At 37.6% G+C, this 9,847-nt stretch overlaps 1 protein-coding gene across 1 annotated transcript in view; it reads left to right on the top strand.

The window, feature by feature from the left end:
• Nucleotides 1-9,847, top strand: part of SERTAD2 (SERTA domain containing 2) — a 112,486-nt gene that overhangs the window by 56,285 nt on the left and 46,354 nt on the right. The gene's annotated exons all lie outside the window — the stretch shown is intronic.

The raw sequence follows: 9,847 nt of genomic DNA on the forward strand, positions 1-9,847 counted from the left end.
TATTTGTAATGATGCTTTCTAAGGCCTACTTGACTTCACATTCCAGGATGTCTGGCTCTAGGTGAGTGATCACACCATCATGATTATCTTGGTTGTAAAGATCTTTTTTGTACAGTTCTTCTGTGATCCAGCAATTGCACTTCTGTGTATATACCCCAAACAATTGAAAGCAGGGACTCAAACAGATACTTGCATGCCAGTGTTCATTAGCAGCATTATTCAGCCTAACATAAAGGTAGAAGCAGCCCAGATGTCTATCAGCAGGTGAATGGATAAACAAAACGTGGTATATACATACCATAGGATGTTATTCATCCTTAGAAGGAAATGAAATTCAAATACACGTTACAACGTAGGTGAACCTGGAAAACACACTGAGTGAAATAATCCAGACAGAGAAGAACATGACTCTGCTTACATATCAGTTCAGTTCAGTTCAGTCACTCAGTTGTGTGCAACTCTTTGCAACCCCATGGACTGCAGCACTTATATATGTGCTTATATATGCCTGTGTTATGCGTGTGTGTAAAGTCACTTCAGTTGTCTCCGACTCTTTGCGACCCTATGGACTGTAGCCCACAAGGCTCCTCTGTCCATGGGATTCTCCAGGCAAGAAAACTGGAATGGGTTACCGTGCCCTCCTTCAGGGGATCTTCCTGAACCAGGGATTGAACCCACATCTCTTAACTCTCCTGCATTAGTAGGCAGGTTCTGTACCACTTGCGCCGCCTGGGAAGCCCCCACTTAAGTTACCTAAAATAGTCAAATTCATGGAGACAGAATGTAGAATAGAGGTTGTCAGAGGATGAGGGCCAGAAGGAATGGAGATTCTGCGTTTCACTTCAGTTCAGTCACTCAGTCGTGTCCGACTCTTTGCGACCTCATGAATTGCAGCACGCCAAGGCCTCCCTGTCCATCACCAACTCCCGGAGTTCACTCAAATTCATGTCCATCGAGTCAGTGATGCCATCCAGTCATCTCATCCTCTGTCATCCCCTTTTCCTCCTGCCCCTAATCCCTTCCAGCATCAGTCTTTTCCAGTGAGTCAACTGTTTGCATGAGGTGGCCAAAGTACTAGAGTTTCAGCTTTAGCATCATTCCTTCCAAAGAACATCCAAGGCTGATCTCCTTTAGAATGGACTGGTTGGATCTCCTTGCAGTCCAAGGGACTCTCAAGAGTCTTCTCCAACACCACAATTTGAAAGCATCAATTCTTCAGCGCTCAGCTTTCTTCACAGTCCAACTCTCACATCCATACATGACCACTGGAAAAACCATAGCCTTGACTAGATGGACCTTTGTTGGCAAAGTAATGTCTCTGCTTTTTAATATGCTATCTAGGTTGGTCATTTAATGGGTATGAAATTTCTGTTTGGGATGATGAAAAAATCCTGGAAATGGATAATCATGATGGTTGTACAACAATATGAATATACTTAATGCCACTGAATTGTGCACCTTAAAAAAAGTTGAAATGGCAAATGCAAACCAACAATATAAATATACGGATAAATATACAGATAAAACACTGTATAAAGGGAAACTGATTTTATATATGTATATAATAAATGTGAATAAAAATTGATGAATGAGCAAAGAAAAAGAAAGCTTTTTTAGAGTTTCATTTCTAAGAAATAAAGTTCTATTTCTAAGCTTGCTTTAAGCATCGTCTATGACTTGACTTTCCTTTGAGATACAATAGTACACGTTTGTTATATACTCCTTTCTTAATGGCTCAAGACTTAGCCGTTGCAGTTAAAGAAGACAGTGTCCCCTTATAAAAGACATTATCTTCAGCAGGGCAGAGAAGAGTCAATTGTTACAGAGTGATCAACCTAATTAAAATTTTTAGAAAAAGAGTTCATCTAAAAGAAATATCTATATCTAACTATATGTATATATAGAGATAGCCCCTCATTTATAAAACCTTTTTCTGTCATATAATGGTTCTTAAAAATAATGTTCCTTGGATGCACATGTAAATAATTTTCCTGCTAAAACCAGCATTTTTGATAATTTAGCAGAGCTGATATGGAGAAAACCTTGAGTACTGGAAGGTTTCGTGGCACAGCATATTTAATAACCATGACAACTCAAGAATTTTAAGCAGACTCGCCTCCTTGTCTGGGATCAGTCGGCACCAGCGTGTCTCTCCTGGCAAGCCCTTAAATGTACTATTTCAGCCAAAACTGTACTAATGATGGTCTAGCAAATTTTTACAGGATATTTTTAAGACTCGATATTCTCATAATTAAAAAAAAAAAAAAACTTTCCCCCATTCCTTTCAAAAGCTGCTCCTCTGAAATATGTGACAAATTAAAAAAAAAAAAAGTCTGAAATTGCTTTATATCCTTGATGAAACAAAGACTAGTGTGTTGGTGTGGCTGCAGGGAGCTCTGCGCTGCTTTTGTATGATTTCAGAGGTGAATTTAGATGGCTGGAAGATAGATGGGTGCCAGATGCAGTGTGACATAGATTCAGGCAGCTGCTCCTGGGCTAGGTTTCATTAGCTGGTAAGTGCGCCAGCAGAAGCAGCAGAGCGAGGCCCCAAATGCCAAAATGACAGTGAGAACAGTGGAACAATACAATATTCACTAAGTGATTTTAATCTCGGAGATTAAATGTCACCCAATCAGTTTCCAGGTTTTAAAAACCAACTTGTATGAAGCCATTAGAGGGCCCAAGTCTTTGTCCACGGGGGTGAAAAGTTTTACTTAAAAAAAATTTTTTTTATTAGTTTTAAAACAGAAAGTGTTGTAAACCTATTTTGGTAATATACAATTAAAAGTCATGTCCACCTCCTCAACACACACACTGCAGAAAAGAAATGTATTCATTATTGCAACCAGGCAAATATTCCTCAATCAGTGGACCCAATGTTGGTTTGTTTATCTATCTTTCTTAAAACGAAAGTCTTGGAAGAACTTCCCAAGCCTGTTCCAGCTTTAGGGCCCCCTCCCCAACCACTACCACACCCATTCTTCTTCAAAGAAAGACCAAGATCTCAAAACAGAGAATGTATATTTATTTGCTTTTGAGACTGTATGATCTGCATAGCTAGTGGTGAATTTGTACCCAAGCCACATAATTAATCATGAATTAAAACCATTTTTTTTTCCTAAAGAATTTCTGCTCTTACTACTTGTGGGGTCATAAGTAATTATGAAGCTGACTCCAGAACTCCTCATGCTTGATTTCAACTCACATGTTTTCTCGAGATCCGAGAAAAGGATCCTTTATTTAGTATATTAAACTTACTAAACTTATCTTTGCTTTCCTGTAAAGAGTGTTATGATCTAATATATCAGTGATGCAACCATTTTACTTGGGGTAATTTTTAAAATTAAAATGAACATGAAGTAAATAATTGATTGAACATGTACATATTTGTAAACTGTAAATCTAGCCAGTCTCTGCTTTTCTTATTTAGTTTTAGGAAGCTAATGCATCACTTATAATAGATCTGAGGCATTATAGTATATTTCTTTTTTTTCTTCCAAATGCATGTGCGCTCAGCTGTCTTAATAACTATAGGAGTTGTATATGTGCTCAGTGGGAAATAGCTTCCATTATGTTTTAGTATTTTGCTTAGTAATAATATTGTGATATTACTTTTTTTAGTCTACAGCCTGGTTAAAATTTTAGAAATACGCTCTGATTGAGGCAGAAACTTTGAATGTTCAGAAGCAATTATAATGTTAATTAATGGCTATATGATACCTACCAAATTTTAATATATTCTTGACCTGAATATATGGCATACATGTTCCCTGAAAGTTTAATTTCCTTGGGACAATACTCCCATCTGTGCACTTATACTTGAATTTAAGGGAATCATATCTTAGGTGACATGATTTTATTTATTTTTATTTAATTTGGGGGGAGGGGAAAGGATGATTTTTTAAATCTGTTAACATGTGAAATAGCATAGTTTAAAATTTGGTTAGACTTTTTAACCTTACTCATAGAGAATAGATTGATGGTGTCAGGGGCAGAGAGCAGGGGGTGCGCAAGAGAAGTGAAGGCAGTCAAAATGTATACACTTCCACTTAAAGATATCCTGGTGACTGGGATCAACAATGTGTGTATGTATGGGCTGCCACTTCAGTCATGTCCCACTCTTTGCGACCCCATGGACTGTAGCCTGCCAGGCTCCTCTGTCCATGGGATTCACTAGGCAAGAATAGGTTGCCATGCCTTCCTCCAGGGGATCTTCCTGACCCAGGTATTGAACCTGTGTCTCTTGTGGCTTTCCTGCATTGCAGGCCGATTCCTTACCACTGAGCCACCAGGGGAAGCCCATGATTAACAATATTGTATTATATATTTGAAAGTTAAGAGAACAGATCATAAAAGTTCTCATCACAAGAAGAAAGTTGTAACTATATGGTGATGTATGTTAACCAGACTTATAGTAGAAATCATTTTGTAGTATATGCAAAATCAAATCATTATATTGTACACCTAAAACTGAGACAATATTTATGTCTTGAGAGAAATCACTCAGTCGTGTCTGACTCTTTGTGACCCCATGGACTGGAGCCTACCAGGCTCCTCCATCCATGGGATTATCCAGGCAAGAGTACAGGAGGGAGTTGCCATTTCCTTCTTCAGGGGATCTTTCCAACCCAGGGATCAAACCCAGGGATCAAACCCAGGTCTCCTGCATTGTAGGCAGACACTTTACCGTCTGAGCCACCAGGGTTTCATTATATCTCATTAAAAAAAAAAAAAGAATTTTGACCAGAGTCTGTATTTAGACTATAATTCAGTACAGTTATTCACTAAATGAATAAATGACTTAGCAATTAGAAAAGAAAACGAGTATTTGATAATCAGATAAAAACTATACACATCTATATACATTCATGGCTTCTCTAATAAAAGTTTTTATGCCTAAACCTCACAGTGAGTAAACCATGAAGTCTGTCCATGCTGGGTTTTTAAAAAGCCTTTTTAAAAAAAATTGAAGTATAGTTGATTCACAGTATTAGTTTTAGGTATACAGCATAATGATTCAGTATTTTTACAGATTATATTCCATTAAAAGTTGTTACAAGACAATGGCTGTTATTCCCTGCACTATATAGTGTATCCTTATTGTTCATATATTTTTGTAGTGTGTAAAATACATTTACTACTTTATTTGCAGTTCATAATAACCATAAAAAGCAATATAACTAGTATTCACACTTACAAAAATGGCAAAATCTTTTTTTTTTTTCAATTGGAGTATAGTTGCTTTATACTGCTGTGTCAGTTTTTGCTGTGTGGCAAAATGAATCAGCCATACATATGTATACGTCCCCTCTTTTTTGGATTTCCTTTTTATGTAGGTCACAGCAGAACAAACACCAGCGAGTTCCCTGTGCTGTACAATAATTTCTCATTAGTTACCTATTTTATACATTGTTGTTTTTAGTCGCTAAATCATGTCTGACTCTGCAACCCTCTGTCCATGGGATTCCCCAGGCAGGAATACTGGAGTGGGTTGCCATTTCCTTCTCCAGGCAATCTTGCTGACATAGGGATTGAACCTGCATCTCCTGCTTGGCAGGCAGATTCTTTACAGCTGAGCCATGTACATAATTGGTGACATGATTTTGTTGTTGTTGTTCAGTTGCTCAGTCGTGTCTGACTCTTTGCAACCCCATGGACTGCAGCACGCCAGGCTTCCCTGTCCTTTACCATCTCCTGGAGTTTGCTCAAACTCATGTCCATTCAGTCAGTGATGCCATCCAACCATCTCATCCTCTGTCGTCCCTTCTCTTGCCTTCAACCTTTCCCAGCATAAGGGTCTTTTCTAATGAATCAGCTCTTGGCATCAGGTGGCCAAAGTACTGGAGCTTCAGCTTCAGCATCAGTCCTTCCAGTGAATATCAACGATTGATTTCCTTTAGGATTGACTGGTTTGATCTCCTTACAGTCCAAGAGTCTTCTCCAACACCACAGTTCAAAAGCATCAATTCTTCAGTGCTTAGTTTTCTTATGGTCCAACTCTCATATCTGTACATGACTACTGGAAAAACCATAGCTTTCACTATATGGACCTTTGTCGGCAAAGTGATGTCTCTGCTTTTTAATATGCTGTCTAGGTTTGTCATAGCTTTTCTTCTAAGAAGCGAGCATCATTTAGTTCTTCTAAGTCCTCAGGAGCTGTTTCATGGTAATCAAAGCTCCACCTTTCACCCCCTTCCCTGTTTTTTCCCTCCCCTCCATTGACCTAAATATTGAGACCTTTTTTAGTTTCACTATACGTACTACTCACAAGGACAGGGCTTGCAAAACCTCTTTGATTAGAGGTGAATTTGGGGTTCATGAAGAGTCTGTTTGTTTGAGCACATTCTGTTTTGGTGAACCTATGAGACTCAGATTGCATTTCTCATGAAGTGCCATTGAAAGCCTGCCTAACCTTTTTGAATTTCCTCTGAGAGGAGAAAATGAAGTCGCATGTGTAACATGGTACAAGGACTCATACTGTAGTTCTACATTCTGTTTCTTTCCTTTACCTTATACAAATATTCCCTGGAAAATTTATCATTTAACTTTGTGAGAAATATGTGTACAAAACATGGAGATCCTCAGGGAAAAGCGCTATGTGAATAAGTTTAAAGGTGTTATGTGGTTATTACTATTAATTACCAGCAATACAAAGCTGTTTCAATTGTTAATAATAATTTGACATTTTCCCTCCAGTGAAGTCACAAATGTAAGCCACAGTCTCCTACCACTTCTGTCAAATTCTATTAATTATCTGTGCTATATCTATTCCCATGTTCCTTTATTTTGGTTTTGTTTATTTGTTTGCTTCTTTTCGTGGTAAAATATACATAACCTAGCATTTAACATCTCAACCCTTTGTAAGTGTACAGTTCAGTGGTATTAAATAAATTTGTATTGTGTGCAGCCATCACCACCATCCATCCCCATAGATCTTTTCACCTTGTAAAACTGAAATTCGGGACTTCCCTGGTGGACCTGTGGTTAAGACTCCAAGGTCCAATGCTGGAGACATAGGTTTGATCCCTGGTTGGGGAACTAGATCCCATATGCTGTAACTAAGACCCAGTGCAGCCAAAAAAAAAAAATTATTTAAAAAAACCCCCAAAATTGAAACTCCATACTCATTAAACAATAACTTTCCATTCTCCCCTACCTCCAGCCCCTGGCAGCCACCGTTACACTGTCTTTATGATTTTGACTACTTTAAGTACTTCATGTAAGTGGAAGCATATAGTATTTGTCTTTTTGTGATTGGCTCATTTCAGTAAGCATAATGTCCTCATCCATCAGTGATGTTCATCCAACTTGTGGTACATTGCAGAATTTCCTTACTTTTCAAGGTTAAATAATAATCCTTTTTATGTATACAACACGACTTGCTTGTCCATTCCTGTTTTCAACGGACACTTGATTGTTTCCACATTTTAGCTGTTGTGAAAAATGCTATGAACATGGGTGTATAAGTACCTCTTTGAAACCTTGACTTTCAGTTCTTTGGGTATACACCCAGAAGTAGAGCTGTTGGATCATAAGGTGGTTCTATTTAAATTTTTTCAGAAACCACCATAGTCTTTTCCTCAGTGGCTGTACCAGTTTATGTTCGCATCAACAGGGCACAAGGGTTCTGACTTTACATCCTTGCCAGCACTTGATGCTGCTGTTCTGTGCTGTCAGTCAGTCGTGTCTGACTCTGTGACCCCATGGACTGTAGCCTGCCAGGCTCCTGTGTCCATGAAATTTTCCAAGCAAGAATACTGGAGTGGGTTGCCATTTTATACTCCAGGGGCTCTTCTTGACCCAGGGATCAAACTTGCATCTCTTGCATTTCCTGCATTGGCAGGCAGATTCGTTACCACTCTACCACCTGGGAAGTCACCAGCACTTGATGCTTTCTAGGTTTCATTTTGTTTTGTTTTTGATAGTAGCCACCCTTATAGTTTTGATTTGGATTGCTCTAGTGATTAGTGAGAAGGAAATGGCAACCCACTCCAGTATTCTTGCCTAGAGAATCCCAGGGATGGGGGAGCCTGGTGGGCTGCTGTCTATGGGGTTGCACAGAGTCGGACACGACTGAAGCGACTTAGCAGCAGCAGCAGCAGTGATTATTTAATTGAGCATTTTTTCATGTGCTTTTTGGCTATTCGTATATCTTCTTTGGAGTAATGTCTATTCAGATCCTTTAACTTTTTTTTAATATAAATTTATTTTGATTGGAGGCTAATTACTTTACAATATTGTATTGGTTTTGCCGCACGTTGACATGAATCCGCCACGGGTGTACATGTGTTCCCCATCCTGAACCCCCCCTCCCACCTCTGTCCCTATACCATCCCTCTGGGTCATCCAGTGCACCAGCCCTGAGCATCCTCCTTTACCCACTTTTGAATTGGGTTCTTTTTGTTGTTGAGTTATGAGAGTTCTCTGTATTTCTGGATATTAATGATGAAAGCATAATGATGAAAGCATCAGATACATGGTTTAAGAATATTTTCTCCCATTCTGTGAGTTGCCTTTTTACTCTGTTGATAGTGTCTTCTGATGCACAATATTTTAAAATTTTCATAAAATCCAATTTGTCTGTTATTTATTTGCCTATGCTTTTGGTATTATAGCCAAGAAATTAAGGCCAAATCCAGTGTTATAAAGTTTTTGTCATGTGTTTTCATCTAAGATTTTTTTTATTGATTTAGTTCTTACTTTTAGGTTTCTTAATTCATCTTTAATTTATTTTTGTATATGGTGTTAGCTAAGTCCAACTTCATTCTTTTGCATCTGGATATCCAGTTGTCCCATCACCCTTTATTGAAAGAGTGAGTAGTCTTGGCACCCTTGTCAAAAATAATTAACTGTATATGTGAGGGTTTATTTCTGAGCTCTCTATTCCATTCCATTGGTCTATATGTCTGTCTCTATGCCATTACCACACTGCTTTGGTTATGGTAGCTTTGTTGTAAAATTTGAAATTAGGAAGTGTAAGTCCCTCCAGTTTTGTTCTTTTTCAAGATTCTTTGGCTATTCAGCATGTCTTGAGAGTTGATAGAAATTTTAGGATGATTTTTGTATTTCTGCAAAAAAAAGTCATTGGAATTTTGATAAGAATTTCATTGAATCTGTAGATTACTTTGGGTAGTATTGACAGTTTAGTAATATTAAGTCTTCCAATCCATGAATATGGGATGTGTTTTCATTTATTTATACCTTCTTTAATTTCTTTCAGCATTGTTTGGTAGTTCCCATTGTGCAAGTCTTTTTCACCTCCTTAACTAATTCCTATTTTATTCTTTTTGATATTATCACAAATGGAATTGTTTCTGTAATTTCTTTTTCAGATTGTCTGTTTATGAAAGTACAACAGATTTAAAGTAATTATTGATAAAGGAAGGACTTCTGTCATTTTGTTATTTGTTTCCTATATAACTTACAGATTTTGTCCCTTGTATTTTGTATTACTATCTCCTTTTGTGTTGAGTTGAATTTTTCTTTCATAGTTTAAATGTTTAAAAATGTTTTAATTCCCTTCTCATTTCTTTTTGGGTATATTCTATAGCTATTTTCTCTCTGGTTACCATGGGGATTACATTTAACATACTAAAGTTATAACATTTGAATATAAATTTATAGCAACCTAGTTTCAATAACATACAAAAACTCTGCTCCTTTGGAGCTCCTTCCCAACCCCTTTCAGTTACTGATGTCACAGACTTACACCTTTAAGCCCCATGTGCCGTAAACATAAACTGACAGTTCTTTCAAATGCACCAGTCTCTTAAATTATAGAGAAGACAAGATTTGATGTTACAAACCAAAGTTACAGTTTTACACTAATAATTTTTTTCTTTAAATC

The sequence above is a fragment of the Ovis aries genome, chromosome 3 (assembly GCF_016772045.2).
Source record: "Ovis aries strain OAR_USU_Benz2616 breed Rambouillet chromosome 3, ARS-UI_Ramb_v3.0, whole genome shotgun sequence".
Classification (NCBI taxonomy): domain Eukaryota; kingdom Metazoa; phylum Chordata; class Mammalia; order Artiodactyla; family Bovidae; genus Ovis; species Ovis aries.